A 19,061-nucleotide genomic window follows, 5' to 3' on the forward strand; every position below is an offset into this window, starting at 1 on the left:
GCAGGTCCTCCCCTGAGAGAAGAAGCAGCTAGAGAAAAAAAAATACCAGAAGCTACTCAAACAAGAATCTATAAGTGAAAGGAAGGAAAGGAGGGAAGAAAAGTTCAGACTGGAGGGAAAGGATACAAAAACCATTGCATTGTCCACTGCAGAGTGAAGATTGGCTTAAGTCAACATACAGCCCTAAATGCAAAAATACAGTAAGGTTAGAGTAGCATTGCATCATGAGAGAACATTCTCAGAATAACATGTTTGATACTGACCCAAACCCACAAGTCCTATGATTTAATTCCATTGCTTTCACAACACTGATACCAAAAGCATGGGTGTTTGCACAGAAGAAAATGTAGGTCATAAGTGAGAAATAATTTGTTGCATAGGGTATCCATAGGGTATCATGGCTCAGGGCAGGCCATGCTGTAGAATTATATAGGAAAGCTTTTGCTGGCCAGGATACACAAGATGATATATTGTAGGGACAAAAAGAGGGGCTTCTGGGAGATGGGCAAAGGCAACACTGAGACAGGGAGGGGTAGAGTTAACTTGAAATTTTGCTCAGGGTCTTCCAACGATCCCCAATGTTCCCTGGTCTCTGAACAGATATGGTAGACATAATTTAACTCTATTTAGATTAAATTATCTTCATTTCAACCATATCTCTTTCTCTACCTACTTTTATTATTCTCTACCTAGAATATGAGAGGAAGAGAAGAAGAGAGCCACTCTCAGTGAACTGGTACCATGGTGACTATAAATAGTAAAGGGTTGGCCTCTGCCTCTAAAGACTCTTCCAGTTCTAAACCCATGAATTTAATGGACACTTGAAATGTATGCATTCATCTATCTATCTATCTACCTATCTATCTATCTATCTATCTATCTATCTATCTATCTATCTCTCTATCTGTCTGTCTATCTGTCTATCTCTCTCTCTCTCTCTCTCTCTCTATCTATCTATCTATCTATCTATCTATCTATCTATCTATCTGTCTGTGTTTATCATCTATCATCTAGCTAACTGGCTAGCTATCATCTATCTAATCTCTCTCTCTATCTATTTATACAGCCATTCATCCATCCATCCAGCTATCCGGTTAACACTTTACCCATTTTGTGGAATTGTGAATTAGATGTTTAATATTTCTCTTGGAAAAAAAAAATTTCATTTTATTTGCGGTGACTTTTGTCTATTTTATTCTATGAATCACTATTGATTTCTTTTGTTTTTTTTTATCCAATTGTCTTTCATTTAATGCTATACAGTGATATCATCCCAATTATGTATTTTATTTAATGATATCTAATATTATTCATTTCAAGGGATTTTAAGATAATAATAGGTTATCTGAAATTCCTACTCTCCTGAGTTCCATGACTCAATCTTTATTGCAAAAAGAAACTTTTTTTAAACCCTACTACCTTTTGCCTTTACCTGCACCCTACTCAGCATCTACCCCAGCCCTAGACCTTCCAAGTCAATTTACTCCTCTGCTTTCCCTTACCATTGTGCCTTCTGCAACACCTACTTGCCTGTCATGAAAATCCCTTTAATTCTAGATCTCTTGTTTTCACATTCTCATGTTCTAGCATTCACTGAAACATGGCTCCTTCAGAAAGATATTCCTGCATGCCATGCTAGCCTCTCTACTGCTGTTTGCTCCTCTCATGTCTGTCCACACAGGGCCAGGAGAAGTTGGCATAATCCTTGCTCTGTACTATCACTTCTAGGCCTTCTCTGCTTTTTATAACTCCACAACTTCTCTTACCTTGAGAAGGTCAATTTTATTTCCCCCATGGTATAGACCCTTGTTACTATGGTCTACCTCCTTTTCCAAGGAATTTATTACCTGGCTTCTTGTCTTCCCAACTCCTGTTCTTTGGAGACTTTGATAAACATACTGATGTTCCCTCAAGCCTCTGGCCTTTCATTTTATCAACCTGAACTCTCATGACCTACAACTTCATTCTAGTTCATAAACCCACTGTGATGATACTTCAGAACTTAATATCACCCATAGTTGTGCCACTTACATGAGTTTAAACTGTGAAATCCATCCCTCTGATATCCTGACTTTCTTTGTCTCCTTCAGCCTCATTCTTCCTAACCTATACTTTCACTTCCATCAAAACCTCTAGTCCCTCCTTGCTTTCTTGTATCTGTAATGGGAATGTAAAATTTTAATATCTTCCCTGCCCCTAGGCCCTTTGATAGCCTTAAGTGCACCTGGAGCCTGTGGTGGGAAGCTTGTTTTTCAGGAGACACTTTGTGATTGGGCAGTGGGTCAAGAGGGTTGTTACATTCTCTGAGCCAGGAGAAGACTATATAATCTCTGATGTGAGGCATTGTTTTGGGTCTTACTTTTAGAAGTGTTGTGTGATTTGACCAGACGAGACTCTGGGCAGCTGTTGAGAGCCGCCTGGCTTTGAAAAATCCAGATGTTGATGCTTCCTTCTCTGGTAACTGACATGGATATAATGGTTGGATGGTTGGAGGCCTGTCTGCTTGAAATGTTTCTCTGTCTTGTACCTTCTGCTTGTAACCTGTCTGTATACTCTGAAGTTCAGGGTGCTGACTTTTTCCCGTGAACTAGATAAATGATATATTTGGTTTATTAAAGCAAGATTGTTAACCCATTTTGATTTGCTTTCCTTTAGAAAAGCAGGTCTAAAAACCTGTGTTGGCAGCCACCCTGGGGATGCTGGGGTGCCTGCTGCAATATTATCCTAGTCTGTCATGTGACCTTTGACCTTAATGTCCTCTTTGTAGCCTCTAACATATTCATGACATATTCTAACATATTCAGTCTCATTGTCTTCATACATTGGTATCAATCAAATCATAGAAATCCCCAGGGTAGATCAGTTCTACCATCTAACTTCTTTCTGATTTCTCTCCAGTACTTAATAACTATTTATTGGATAAGGACCATGTTTTTTTTCCCTTTTCTACTTCCTCATCTAGAAACCAACCAATGTGGGAAATCTCTCTTAAAGATTTGCCGAGGCCAAGATCTAATCACACAGTAAAAGAAATGCTAAGTTTTGGACTGACTATAGTTTTTAAAGGGGGAAGGGGACTTTCCATTTTTATACTAGACTTTAATTAAAAAATTCAATTCCATTTGTTAAACATTTCTTAAGCACCTATTCCAGCACAGAGCACTGAGGTTGGCCCCGAGGGAAACAAATGAGTGCAAACCCCATATGGGTCAAAGACATAAATGTCACAATAGGGTAAAATGCTATAAGCTTCACTTTTCTTTTAGTTGTTGAAAAAAATAGAAAACAAAATAGATATCCATTGGCTGAAGAATGACTGAACAAAATGTGACATTGGACTATCAAAGAATAGTACTACAATCCAGGATAGAATCTGACAGTTCCTTTCCTTCCTCATAATTTTGAAATGACCACGGAGGTTGAAAACAATGAATTTTTCAGTGGGTCAGTAACATTTACTGAGAATCCATCATGTTTCTGATATTGATCTAAGAGGTGTAGAGAAAGAAGACATCTCTCTATTAATTAATTTAATTTGCAGTCAATAGTTTCCAACTGCTTTAGAGAAGTAAGAAAAGTTTGCATGGCCTATCAAGGTATGATTTTTTTGTCTTTATTGAAATAGAAAGTTAAGGGGGATTGAGGGTTTTTTTTATGATTACTTTGTCTGACCCCTGGCCAATTATCCTTTGACAAATAAAAAAAAACAGAAAGGGAGCCCAGACCCACCCAACCTCTTCAGGGATCATTTTGTGATGCTTTCTAAGAATTATTTACTGCACTAAAGTATTCCCAAATATTTTAATAGCACACTGAATTGGCTCTATTATGGAGGCTTGATTATGCACACATGCTACTCCTCACAAATCAAGTACAGGAAAACTGGGCATTTATAGCCAAATGCTTCCATTTTTTTGCATATTATCCCTTTGAAATGTTATGACATAGTAAGACAAAATTTAGGGGAGCTGAATGACACTTTTTCCCTTTGTGCAAATTAAGTAAAAACATGAATACTCACTATATTCACCACTCCTGGGTATGTTTCATTGCTTCTGCTAATGTGACCTCCAAATGCCAGTATTTGATAAAGGATAATATATTCTGATGGTACTTGCAAAAGTCAAAACCAAATTTCCTGTCTTCTGTCAAAACCCAAAACCATAAAGGTCAGGGGCATCATGAATACAGTGGAGGTTACAGGAAAGGAATACTTTCAATCTTATATAGCATCTAAGGGTTGCAATCTGCATGGGATAGAAGGAATACCCTCACCAATTTCATAGTTCTTTTGATTTATTTAACTAAGTAGGGTTCAACCTTTAGAATTTTTTGACATCTAGTTTTATCCAAAAGATATGCAGAATAATTGGTCACAGAGAATAATGATCAGTGAAAGAAAAGACAGAAAATACTACTGATATTTCCACAGCATACTGACAGATCACTAAAGGATACTGATCCTGTGAGGAAAGTATGTTAACAGTAGCATCTACTAATGGAAAGAAGGGTGGACTTGAGATTTAAGAGAAAACTGATTAGAATTCTATTTCTGACACTACTTGTATAACTGTGGACAAGTCACTTGATAATTCTGAGGCTATATTCCTCATTTCCTCATATGGCCAGAGATAGGGATTGGAGCTATGATTTCAATGGTATAGGGAATCCTCTATTAAAAAAAATCCCTCTACCAATGCAGATTGGAACCTTCTCTGCAGCTTAGAGTGTTAGACATGTTCTCAGAACACTGAGAATATTAAGTGACTTGTCAAAGGTGGCATACCCAATATGTGTCAGAGTCAAATCCGTAAAAGAAGGATAATAAATAATGCCTATGGTACTTATTTCACAGGGTTATTGGGACATCCAAATGTGACAATGTATGTAAAGAATACTAATACTAACTACTGTCATTCTTGATATGTTTAAAAATCATGTATTAAGAAGGTACTAGGATAGAAAGATTTCTTGAAAGAACTCTATGAAAACTTTGCCTGACATAAAGAAATTAGTTAAAATATATATACTTTCTAAATATAAACTAAAGAGACTTTATTAGTCCCTGATATAGTATATTTTTATAGTACTCCACTGAAGATGATCCAGACCACTAGAAATGAACAAGTGTCAAAAAGCAACTCAAAGAGATAACACATGAACGTACTTGCAAATCAGTTTACAGAAATATACCTGAAAATATTTAGAATTATTATTTTGTCTCTATCTTTATAAGATATTTTGCTTATTTTGAGTCTATTTTAAGTCAGGTGTGGAAGGCCTCCTGTAATATTTTACATGAAGGACTCATGGCATCATGGAGATCACCCTGCATTACTGAGGGTCCTATCAATGGAGTATAAGCATAGAAGTCCTTGCCAGAAAATACAGTTATTCTTAAATCATTCAGTGATAAATGTTAAAATTTTATTGTCCTCCTCCAATAAAAACAATTTTGAATGAGATTCAGTACATGGAGTCAAAAAAAAAAAAGGAATGACATGTCTGCCTAGCCAATCAGATCAGCAGCATTCAAGTCAATCATTATTAAGTTACTAATTTGCATGTCGTCAAAGAGCTTACATTCTATTAGTGCAAGGGAATCTTAAATTTGTCTCCCTCATATTTTCTCCCTCATAGAGCCCTTGAAACAATCTGGTGAAACCTATGGAATCTTTCTAGAATATTTTAAAATGCATAAATATATAGGATCATAAAGAAAAATGAACATTAGTGAAAATAAAGTGATTTTTTTCACATTCAAGTCCATGAACTCCCCTGAAATCTACTCATAGATCCCACTTAGTGAAACCCTGAAATACAGGGATACATCTTGGGCAGCTGGATGGTACAGTGGCTAGAATGCTGGACCTGGAGTCAGGAAGTTTATCTAAAGTAATAGAAAATAATTTTGAGAGAGATAATAGGTCTAAAATCAACAAAAGTCACAAAGACCTCAGACACAGGGCAGCATATGAGCTATGATTTGAATAAAGCCAGGGATTCTATGAGGTGGAGGTAGGAAGCAAGTGATTTTAGACATGGGTGATTATTAACTCTACTGACCAGAGGAAGAAGATGAAACAGTTAGACCAGAACAAGAGGATCGGCTATAGAAATCAAGGAAGTGATATGGTAACAGCAGATGACCCTGACATTCAGCTTCCTATGTAGATCTTTAATCTGTGATTGGAGGAAAGTTAATCTGATTTATAATTAAAATGATTTTCTTGAGAAGTTTTAAAAAAAGAGGTGGGCTGACAAAAAAACTGGTTCCTTTTTTTTTTTTTTTTTGTATTTTGGGGGTGGTGCCTTTAAACACTAGATCGACAGAAGCCAATTTCACTGAAGATAGAACAGGACTTGATATTTAAGTAAAGCCTTCCAAATCACACTCCAACTGATTCCAAGTATGTATCCAAAACACAACAAACAGTGAATGCTCTCAAGAATAGTTAACCTAGACCTCTTTGGGTGATAATGCTATATGGCTTGTCTGGTAAATTTATCGGTAAGTGAATCTAAACAGAATAGTCATTAGAAGATGGAAATTGCTTATTAGTTTATGGTCATAATCAAATACTTCTAAAATAGATGTCAAAATAATGAAGCTTCTAAATAAATTTGTCATCATTTGAACTGATATAATTGAAAATTTGCTTACAATTATATAGCACTGCAATTTTGAAAAAATTGCCCAACTTATTTTTGGAAGGGGGAAGGCAAGGCAATTGGGGTTAAGTGACTTGCCCAAGCCTAGACAGCTTGTAAGTATGTCAAGTGTCTGAGGTTGGATTTGAACTCAGGTTCTCCTGACTCCAGGGCCAGTAAGTACTCTATTCACCTTGCCACCTAGCTGCCCCGCCTACTTATTTTTAGGGCTGTTAAATACTTTCCCTAGTATTCATATCACATTTTCCACCCCCAACTCTTGACTTTCTCTCTATATCACCATGATTTGGCATGTAATAGTTACATCGTGACCACAAGAAAATTGGGTGCTGGACATAATCTCTACCCTACCCTCTTTATAATCTGTTACCTATTCCGAGACTAAATTTAGGTTCTAAAATGTGTGAAAACAAAACAAAACACAACACTATAGATGAATACTTAGTTAAGAGCTGACTTGCTGGAAAACTTCAGACATTAGTTATATTACAAAATAAAGGTGATTATTATTTATTTTTTTTACAAAAATGTAGTTAATAAAATGTGAGAGCAAATACTAGAAACACTGCAACAAGTCCAGTATCAAAGATAACAACAGTTCATGTCTTCTCTGGGCACTGCTTTGCCCTTTGGAAATTAGCTCCCCACATTATTGTGCTGAATGTCATGTATGAATATAGGGGTCAAAATTTATATTGAAATAAAAATATGATTCCCAGGCAGTAAGAGCAGTATAGAATGTTATAAGAAAAGATTTCAAGCTTGAAGAGATATTATTGACTGAGTCCAACTTCCACATTTTGCAGAAGAGGAAACTAAAGCATAGAGACATTAAGTGACTTCCCTAGAGTCACACAGCTACTAAGTATCTCAGGCAACATTTGAAGGGGTTTGGAGGAGAGCTCAAGCAAGTCCCTGCTTTTGCTCCACCATCTTGGCTCAACCCCCCCTCTCAGGCAAGATTTGAAGCAAATCCTTCTTAACTCCTAGTCTTTCCACTAATTTATTGAATATCGTTTTCTGCCTGTAGATAACTGAAATTGACTAGAAATCTTCACATGCATTCTAAGCAAACAGCAAGGAATGTGCCCCCAATTCAATGGCAATTTAGAGGGGAAGCATTAGGTTAGAGCTGAAATGAGGAGAAGTTTCCCTGAGATGCAGATGCTGGAAAGAGGAAGCTAACAACTGGGATTGTTCTATTCTAACTAATTTTCTTATTTATTAGTTGCTAAGCTTGGTTGATTTTATTTTGGTAATGGAGTGGACAGACTTTCAGCACCCATCTAAATTTTCATACCCTGAGTCATAGCCCTGATAAGTCAATCCTAGTTGTACATCTAGTTATTGCTATACTCAATCTTAGGAAAACATCTCCAGATGAGTCCTAACTTCTTTAAAGACTGATTGCCCACTTTCTCCCAATGGGGAGCATATTTATAGGGATTTGGTTGGAAAAGATATCCAGACATCTTTCTTGGTAGTCCCCGATATCATGGCCAATCTTTTCTACTTTCTACATACAGCATTCAGCTATAGTGTCTACAACCATTCCAGACTAAATAATTGATTATGTTACACATTGATCACTAAATGAAACACTGATGTGGACAATCTTTTAATGGGTTGAGTAGGAATTTCAAGTACAGAGAATTCATTAAAAAAATTGCATCAAATGATTAATAAATAGATTGACTAAACTAAATATAGCATAGATTTTTATAATAAATTTATGACATTTTCATAGTTTTGTGATATTACCTAATTCAGTATATTTCCTAAATTACAATATTTTCCTAAATTATGACTTTCCTAAAAAGATATATAATATCCATATTAATGTCAAATTAATTCATTATGATCAATGTAATACAAAGAACACCAAGTGAACTAATGTTGATTGGAACAAGAAAACAATGTCACACTTTTTAAAAATCACTGTAATCTTAGCTCTTAAAATTAATATTAGTTTTAAGATTAATTGCAATAAATTCCTTTGTTTAGTGTAAGAAGTTTTGGAGGTGGTATATTATGGATTAGTTAGAAAGTAACTTCCCTGGATCATCTCTGCACAGTTGAGATAGTGACATATTAAATTCTGAAATATACCAAAACTGTGTGAAGGAAAGAACAATAGTGTTTTAATAAAAGTATAGTTAAAAGCATTGTATGCTTAATCCAAGAAGGTAAAGATAAATGAACAGGATAGCTGAACTACTGTCATTTTCATAAGTACATGCATTTACTCACAAGGAATCTAGCAGTCGAAATGAGAAAATTCCATCACCAGCCTGTAAATTAAAAAAGCAAAGAAAATGTCATTCTACCCAGTCCATCCAAATGGAAAAGACAGAAAAAAAAACACACTTGCATGATTCAACACTATACATTTTGTATATTTATAACACTACTAAATGGCAAATCAAGTTAACACTCCCATCCTTCTTCCAGGACTTAAACCTGGATACAACATAAGGTTATTCTCCTCCTCCCCCCCCCCCCCCCTTCCTTTTTAACATTATCTTTCCACATACTTAGAAACTCTGTCAGTCTGATTTATGCAATTGGGAGGAAAGCAACCAGAATATTAATACAATAATGGAGAATAAAATGTTGGAACCAAGTTTCTAACATCATATTCAGATACTATGTGAAAGACAAGAGAAAAAGATGCTAGCCTGTATCATTTTATTTTTCAGAGGGATACTCTATCTGGATAATGGAAGATGAGAGAGCTTCTTGTCTCCTCCCAACAACCATTGTTGTTAAGTGGCACTAACCCACATATCTCATTGAGGTTTGGGGATGGGCTGAAGTAAGCAAAGCTGTTTTGGCCCCAACTCCAGATGCTCTGATTCTGCTTGAGTGGCTCTAAGCCAAGTCCAGATGCCTCACAGCTCCAAAGGAAAAAAAAAAAGATTAGGAGACAAGGCAGAGAAAGACTACATGACAGTGTCACCTAAATTGCTTCAGAAACCTAGGAGAGGTGTAGCCATGACTGAGTGACATTAATTTGACACTGAAAACAGATGGCAAAACAACATAGATATGGGAATAATGATTCTAGTTTCGATGCAACAGAGACCATAGTAATTCAGGGTAGCCTTTTTTTTTTAGTTGGAGAAAAGGAGAAAATAAGCATAATCACATTTTTAAAAAGTGGTCTATATTCTATATTTTCTTAACAAGCAATATCTCTGCCATATATATTATCTGTTGGGTAATTTTTTTGAAAGCATTGTAAATCAACCTGGTTATATTTTCTGAAGATTTAACATTTGATTTTGTGTCCTTCTCTGTGTAACTACTGAGATGATAATAAACAGGCGGACCAAATAAAGACACAGCTACGAAGTTTCTAATCAAGGAGGAGCCATGAACAATAGAACTCACTACAATGGAGTGTAGGCTTTGTGCAAACCGCATGTTAAGGTACTTGACAGATTTAAGTAATAATGACTACAAAGTGAAATAACAAGACAAAGAAGCATTAAGAGGTAAAGAAAAGATAGAAAATGTGTGTTTTCAAATGAGATCTGATAAGAGTCATTTGAGGAAAGACAGGAGAAGCTTTCTCAGTTAACAGAAAGAGAAGGTACAAGTAAATTTTCCAGACTATCAAAATATCCTAGAATTTCAGAAAGAGAAAAGAACTTCATTGGCCATTTAGTCCAACCTGGGCCTAAAATGGAATCCCTTCTACCATATACCTGACAGACGGTCATCCTGTCCAGGTCAGATCACATATAGACTATGACATTCACTTTTAGATGACACATTTTAGCAATGATTGGACCAAGTATGATTAAGACCAAAGGAAGAACATTAGTATAATGAAGGTATTCAATTCAACATCATGTAAGGATTAGTTAAATAAATAATGGATGTTTGGCTTGGTAACTAAAAGATTTGGTGAGATCCTGGTTATTTTTCTTCAAATATACAAAAATATTTAAAAAATATATAAATAGTAATTAGCTTTATTATTCTTAGCTTAAGTTTGCAAAATGAAGACCAATGAATGGAAGCTATAGGGTGACAGGATCTTGGGGCAATAATTTCCTAATAATTTAAAAAAGTAGTGAACTCCCTATCACTTAAAGTCTTCAGGTAGAGACTGAGTATATCTTTCTTAGACTTAAAAAAAGTCAACTATATATTGTGATATCATGCCTGGATTACTGCAACAGTTTCTTAGCTGGATTTCCTCTTTCCAGGGAGTTCTTAAGCTGATTGATCCTGACAACTATTACTACTTTCATCGTGTTACTCACATACATAGCCATTCCCATTATATAATAAGAGCTAGCATATATGCATGCATGTGTATGCTCATGTATATATAAGTAGCTATATATAAAAAGTAATATATAAAGCTATATAAAGTGTGTTTGCCATACAAATATAAATATATATGAATATACACACATGTACATATATACATTTATATAAACATGTACACATACATACATATACATATACACACATTCATGGAAACATACATATTTTGTACTATGAGCTAAGGACTATGCTAAGGATTTTACAATTATCACCTTATCTGATCCACACAGCAACCCTGGGATTTAGGTCCATTTTTCAAATGAGGGAAGTGAGGCAAGCAGAGGTTAAGTGACTTGCCCAGGGTCATACAGCTAGTAGGCATAAGAGGTCAAATTTGAACTCAGTTCTTCTTGACTGAAGGCTTAGCACTTTGTCCAAAGCAATACCTAGGTACTCCTACATGAAAAGAATCTGTACTGTGATATATCTGATAAGACATAATCCAGCCTGTGCTTAAAGACCTCCAAGGAGGGGGAAGCCCCCAACACTTGAGCCCACTCATTGCAGTTGTGGACAGCTCTATTTGGAAGTTTTTCCTGATATCAAATCTAATTTGGCTTCTTTGTAACCTCCACCCATTGCTTCTCTCTTGGGCTAAACAATCCACATTCCACATGATAGCCCTTCAAATACTTGACAACAGCAATCATGGCCATCTCTAGTCTTCTCTTTTTCAGGCAAAATGTTTTCAGTCCCTTCAAGTTATCCTTATATGATACAGATTTGAGACCTTTTGCCATCCTCTTTGCCTACTTCTGGACACTCTCTAGCTAATCAATATCCTTCTTTAAACCAGGGTACCCAGAATTGAACATAACACACAAAGGCAGAGTAAGGAACACCAATAACCTCTTCACACCTAGAAGCCCAAGACTGCTTCTGCCCTTTTCACTGCTACAGAATGCTGCTGACTAATTCTTGTGGTCCTTTAGAACCCCAAGGTGTTTTTCAGAACTTCTGTTCAGTCATGCTTCATCCTGTATTTGTGAAGTTAGATAGTGAAATATTATGGTTGCCTTTTCCCCTTATACTTATCCATATTTTTGTTTTGCTGTTACTCTTAGGTGGTTTTTCAGTCAGGTCTAACGTTTTGTGATCACTTTTAAAGTTTTCTTGGCAACGATACTGGATTGGTTTGCCATTTCCTTCTCTTGCTCATTTTACAGAGGAGGAAACTGAGGTAGACTGGGTTAAGTGATTTGTCCAGGGTCACACAGCTATTCAGCATTGGAGGCTAGATTTGAACTCAGGTCTTTCTGATTTCAGGCCTGGGCTCTATCCACTGCACCACCTGCCCATATCCATACCATAATATGCCAAAGAGGGAAAAAATAGGAGCAATCTACAAAACTAAGACAATTGATCACATGAATATAGTATGTGGAGTTTGTAAGGCTCCACTTTGCAGGGAAAATGAAGTAGAGAGCAAAGCAACATAATGTCTAAACTTAAAAAAAACAGGATATCGTTTTAGAGATGGAAGCCTATCACTTTCAAGACAAGGAAAGTCAGGGAAATAGAAGGGAGGGACAAGTCCATCTCAATTAACTTAATAATAACTAATATTTGTAGAACACTTTAAGATTTACAAAGAGTTTTATAATTCTTAGCTGATTTGATCCTTATAAAAGCCCTGGGAAGAAAGCATAGACAAAGGAACTAGTGCTCAAAAAGCCTAAGTAGTTTACTTAAGGTCACACTGCTAATGTCAAAGGCAGCATTTGAAATCAGGTCTTCCTAATTCCAAGTTCAGCAATCTGTCTTGCCACCTTGATACTGAAAACTTGCTACATAGCAAACAGATCTTGAATCTATATATCTATATTAATATCCAAGTGTGAATAGTAAATATTTCTACAAAACCCCTCTGCCCTTCTTATGAGATGGGAACCTTTTGCTTAAATGATGTGCCTTAACTCTCCATTTCACTTTTCCTGAGAAGATCCTTAGATAAAAATTTTGGACAGGAGAAAAAGATTGCTATTATCCTGAATGAAGTTGATGCAGCCGATGGTCTTATCTTTTAATTAAGTGTTTTCTTGATGTTTTCAGCAATGCGTGGGCTGTAACATCGAAAGTGTCTCTCTTAAGGGTTCTGTGCAGACAGGACTCTCCGTAATGGGCAGTGTCAGCTTTCCCTCCCAAGTCAGCATTGCTAAGAGAAGCTGCCATTATTTGCTCTAGGACCATGACACAGGACACAAGTTGGCCAGAAGGCACTTGTGATCCTTATGACCTTCTATCCTTATTACATTCTAATAGCAACTGTATTACGAAAAAGTACATAAGGGGCAAAAGTACTTGACTGACCACAGTTGCATCCATTAAAATAGTTTCAAAGTTATTGCTTTGCATTTTCTAAGGGGGACAAGTGTCAAAAAGAATTTTTTATCTAAAAAAATTCACTTTATGGATAGTGTAAAGTAGGAAATTTTTAATCTTTCATTAAGGAAATGGGGGAGGGGTCACTGAAAAGATATTATATGCATTGCAAGTCCCAGAATAGAAATCACAATGATGGTATAGCCTTTTTTTTTCTTTAATTTATTTAATTTTAGTTTTCAACATTCACTTCCATAAACTTTTGAGTTTTAAATTTTCTCTGCCTCCCTCTCCTCCCTCCTCCCCAAGTCGGCATGCAATCTGATAAAATAGCCTTTCATTTTTAAGAGTGTAATGCACAGACAGCCCAAAGGATAATGGAAAGAAATATGGTGGCATTAGTAGGCCACAGCCAGCATACTGCCAATGACGACATGACCTAAAAGTACCATAAAAGATACTATCAAGGTATGTGCATAACTAGGAATGAAAGCCGGTTAGTCACATTGGGGAAGTGAGGAAAAATAGGTTATCAGAGCACTATGCTGTCACTCAGATATATTCAAAGTACCAGAGGAAAGTCTCTAGTGCCCCTGTGGTAAATATACTTGTATTTTATCCCCCTGTTCATGTGAAGAGCAGGGGCTCTAAATCGTTTTTTTTTGTTTCATGGACCCCTCAGTCTGGTGATATATATCTATAGATGCCTATATATATATACATATATATATAGAAATATATGTATATATATATGCCTTCTCACAATTTATTTTTTAAAATTCAATAGAAACAAATAGGAGTAAATATTAAATTTCAAGAGGCTAGTAAAATATATATAATATATATATATATATACTAGTTTGTATATTATCTTATAAATTTACTTATAAATACAAAATATATTCTATATATTTATAAAAGTCTAATACATGAATATATATATATATATATAATATTATATATTTATACACATATATATGCTTTTTTCCCTCCCACGTAAGTTCACAGACCCCTTTGAATTCTATCCATAGATCCTAGGTTAAGATCTCCTGCTATAGAGAGATAGAGTATAGCAAGAAATAGAAAGATAGTGATGGACCCAGGAAGACCTGAGTTCAAATTCTGTTTCTGAAATATCCTGGCTACGTGACTCTGAATAAGGCACTCAGAGTGCTCTTTGAAGACTCTAAATTGCACGGAAGATTCCTATTTGAATTAGTAGAAGGAGTTTGCTCTTCTGGGAATTCTCTGCACAAATAAAATCATAGTTCTGATCCTTCCCCTTAGCCTACAAGTCTGTTAAGCTTCATGAGGGCATAGACTATGATTTTTTAAACTTTTTTACCTCCCCCAGCACCTAGTTATACCATAGTCACTTAATAAATGTTTGTTGAGTGAATAAATGAATGACCAGTTAGCTTCCTTAATGGATTTAAAATATAATTCCATTTTAAAAAAATCAATGTGTATGCAACTTTCCAGAAACAGTACACAAAGTGAATTATGCCCACATGAGCAAATTGATTTCTAAATGGCTTAAGTAACTAGAAAATCTACTTAATTAAAAGTTAAAGCACAGTCAAGTTACATTTGATGTATTATTCCCTTCCTGAGATTATGCAACCTTACCTTCTAGTTTATAATAGAAAACAATTACCTTGCGTGTGGCACACATGCCCCCTCCGCCTGCCGTGAAAAAGGCAGGGTGATGTTAGAGTCCAGCTGGCCAGATCTGAGAAAGGCCAAAGGAACAGCCAAGAGGGATGCCCAGAATAGAGAAACTGGATGGGGAGGAATGAAAGGTTGCAAATCTTAAGGCTCTAAAAACCGTGTTAGCTAAGTGCTTTATCTCATTTGATTAATACCACTGACAAGTTAGGCATGCCCTGTGCTCCCTAACCTATCACTCTGTCCACTCTTCCCTAAAAAGCCTAAAGTGATCCAAGGAAATCTTCGATTCAGATAAGCAATACCAAACCAGATGTAATAAACAGCCTCTCATCACAGCTCTTCCTGGTTATATGTAAGGTAGAAATTGAGGACAAGGAAATAGTAAAACCCATTTTTGCATATAGTGAGGCTTGAAGCAAGGTTTGATTACAATTCACTTTTAACCCATCTTGCTTTGCAATGCCAACCAACTCCAAAATACTCAACACTAATGCTAGTCTCCCATCAACCTTCTCCCTCTTTCCTCCATATAAAGACCAATTTTTAACCTCCAGAATAAATACCACCAGCTCCAAGGCGCCCCTTGGTAATCTGAAATAAGTCTAGATAATTATAAGCACCTGTTTGCCTTCACGATCTCATGGAAGCACAGGTAATTGTTGCTACTTCCCATACATCTCCAATATCTGACAGGTCAGGCAAACTTTTATCCTTATAAATTCAGTCCTACCCAATTAGCCTGAACCCAGGGTAATTTTCTCTAGAATTGTAAAGGTCCTAAATATGGCACAGTGGAAACAGTGCCATACAGAAAAATATACACACACATATGTATCTATATACATACATAATCTATTATATATGTGTGTGTATATATTTTACATATATATGTCGATAGCTAGATAAATATAGATATAACAATGGTTTTAGAGTCAGGGGGGCTTAGTTTGAATCCCAAATCTACTACCCATCAGATATAGGGACCTATGAGTAATAGACACCTTGGCACAAAGTAAGTACTTAATAAAAGCTTGTCTTTTTTTATGACTGTATGACTTTTTTCTCTATGACTGTCTGACTTATTAAGTTAGTATAATAGAATGTGTGGCTTGGGATAAGGAAGACATTTGTTAGCCATTTGATCTTGAGAAAAATCACTTTAACCTCTCTGAGATTCAATTTCTTCATCTGTAAAATGTGATTGTTGAACTAGCTAACCTTGAAAGTCCCTTCCATGATCTAGATCCATGATTTTCTGATTGCCGGGACGTTATCATGCTTACAGGTCCTGAACTCCTTGTTAAAATGTAGGACAACATTCTCATATTTGATTAGGTACTTATTAGTGTTCTGGTGCCCACTGGCTCTTCTATGAGCTCACACTGGCAAAGAAGAACATAGTTTTCTTCCTTTTTTCCTCTGCATTTTCTTACTTTCAGCCACTTAACTTCATTTAAGGTCCTGAATCCGAAGAAAAGTCAGATATTTTCCACTTGGAACTCACCTTTCACCTCACCCTTTGATTCTCCTCAATTAATTATATAGTTCAAGATCTAGGGTGTATGAGGTGCTCAGGGAGAACTAGCACTTCTGGGGTGAGGGCTTGCTGAGTGAGCCCTTTTCAGGGCTACTTATCCACATTTTGTGTTAACCTTTAATAGAAAGAACTGTCACATGTATCTCTAAGAAATTATAGCATTTGCAGCAACCACACCCTGGTAAACTGTTTTAGCGGACAAGCTAAACCAAGTTGAGGGTAACTGAGAAGCCCCACCTAGTGGATGAATCAGGGGAACGTCTACCCCAGGCATATAAAGACTTCCACCAGCAGAATGGGCAGATGAGAACTATTTGATCCAATTGCCATGCTGAAGCAGGTGCTGTGAGGTGCTTAGAGCTTGGTCAGACATCAAAGATGCCCAGGTCATCCTTTGCATCCTGAGCTACGGCCAGTCATCCTGACTTTTGTCTTGCCACTGGATTTTTATGACTCTGAAAGAGTGAGTGAAGGTATAGACTTTGTGCAACTCCATCTCACTTAAATACAATTCAATTCTTGCACAAGTCAAGGCATCACCCCATGATATCATTGGTTCTCTTTGAAAATGAAGAACAAACAATGCCCTTACAGTGTGTATACACACACACAGACATGCATATATACTTTACGTCTATATATAAAATTTATATGAATTTCAGATGTGATCTGTGCAGTTTTGACTCTTATTTTTATCTCTCTATCTATCTATTTATTTTGGTAGGAAACATCTGATCCCTTTAGCACTCTACTTAAGTCTCTTCCCTTGATCCCCTTCCCTCTATCTTGCTTTATTTTTTAATCACATCACTCTCACTCCTCCTCTCTTTAGGCCAATATATTACTTTGGTTTTGCCCCAAAATTCCCGGGAAAGAATAAAATATTCAGTTATTCAGATACTGAATGCTGGAATTTTAGTACCTTCCCTGTTGCCTCAGGGCATGAGTGTGGGATTTATAGGTTTGGAACATGGCATGGTTCACAGAATATGATTCTCCACATTCACAAAATCACAGATACTTCCTATTAATTCCCTTTTTTGGATTCCATTTTAAAAGTCAGGTCTTGTGCTATACCCTCATGAGATTAGCAGTCTGGGATTTGGGCAGACCTGGAATTCCATAAGTGAGAGCACTCCACAGAAACTGCCCTTTCCCCAGCTCCCTCTAGATGGAAGTTGGGAACTGCCAGCAGTTGCTATCCAGCTGATCGCAATTGCCTTGCTGTTGCTTAGGGAGAAAGGCGATCTCTAAGTAGCTGGAGCCCAACCATTTAGTGTTTTATAGACCATAGACTATTGCACTCAGAAGCAAATAAGGCAGGGAGTACAGACTGCAGAGCATGGATGTAATGTGCTCCCTACAGCTCCTACCATACAATCACTGACTTAGACTGCATTCTGCACCAGCTAGAGAGCTTCTGGATTTCCTCCAGAGTAAAGGCATTTGCAATAATCCAACTTCGCAGAATATTGTTCTATAGGTCATCCTGCCTCTTTACTGGTCAAATTTTCTTCACCTCTCAACAGAGGAGAATGGTTCCAGGTCAACATATTAAGGCTATTTGGTTGTTGGCCAAAATACTTTTAAAAAATCTTAATGCTTCCCTTCTAAGAAATAAAGTTATTAATAATTCTTTAAATGTGCCAAAGTCACGTTTATAATTTTATTTATTTATACCAAGTATCAAATGTTACTGATAATGATTCTACTGGGCTGTTCAAACACCTTTTTCCTGTATGGCATTTACAGAGAATAAAGTTAAAGTTTTCTTTGTGATTTTCCACAAGGGCATCATTATTAACTAAATATTTGTTATTTCTTATAATCTTGTTGCTGATAATTATTTGAGACCACAAAGAACACTAATTAACATCCATGTAGTTGTGGCTATGATATATTCTATATCAGTCAATAAATATTTATTGAACACCTACTATGTGCCAGTCACAGAACTAAGCTTTTCAAATACAAATGCAAAAATAGAAAAGTAAGACAGTAAGACCTGTCCTCAAGGTGCTTCCAATCTAAGGGAGGAAGACAATGAATGAAAGGAAGCTCAAAATGGGGGGAGGGGGAGAGAGGAAGGTACCTGGGATGTGGTTATGATGGAGAAACCAAGAGAAGAGCAGCCAGGTGAGAAATGAAGAAATGGCTGGGCTGGGTTCCCTCCCTAAAAGCAAGTTCTGAGAGGAGCTCTCCATCCTCCATTTAGAGGAAGGTATCTAGGGGCAGAGAGTAAGGATGAAATGGTTTCAAGGTTGAACTGATCTTACTCAAGATGAAGAGGTTTCTGAGGCAAGAGAAATTAAAAATAGCACTGCCAGGTAGGAAATGAAGAGGGTAGGACTAAATTTGAGTATGTGTCAAAAAGGAGAATGAATCTCTTTTTGCTGTATTCTTTCCTCAAGTTTGGAAAGGTATCTTCTCAGGTCACAGAGGGAGAAATTCTGTCTGTCTCTTACCAGACCGCTGACTTCTCTTAGCTGTATCTTGAAATGTAGCTGCCATAAATAGC

The 19,061-nt window shown here is 36.5% G+C and overlaps 1 protein-coding gene across 1 annotated transcript in view; it reads right to left on the reverse strand.

Annotated features, from left to right (window-relative positions):
* TENM3 (teneurin transmembrane protein 3) overlaps positions 1-19,061 on the reverse strand; it is a 3,497,142-nt gene that overhangs the window by 2,004,736 nt on the left and 1,473,345 nt on the right. The window contains exon 5 of the mRNA XM_069096576.1: positions 8,923-8,963. The gene's annotated coding sequence lies outside the window, so the exon portion shown is untranslated. The remainder of the gene's footprint in view (positions 1-8,922; positions 8,964-19,061) is intronic.

The sequence above is a fragment of the Petaurus breviceps genome, unplaced genomic scaffold (genome assembly GCF_028583685.1).
Source record: "Petaurus breviceps papuanus isolate PSGF00001 unplaced genomic scaffold, PetGlider_PUasm1.0 126, whole genome shotgun sequence".
NCBI lineage: Eukaryota > Metazoa > Chordata > Mammalia > Diprotodontia > Petauridae > Petaurus > Petaurus breviceps.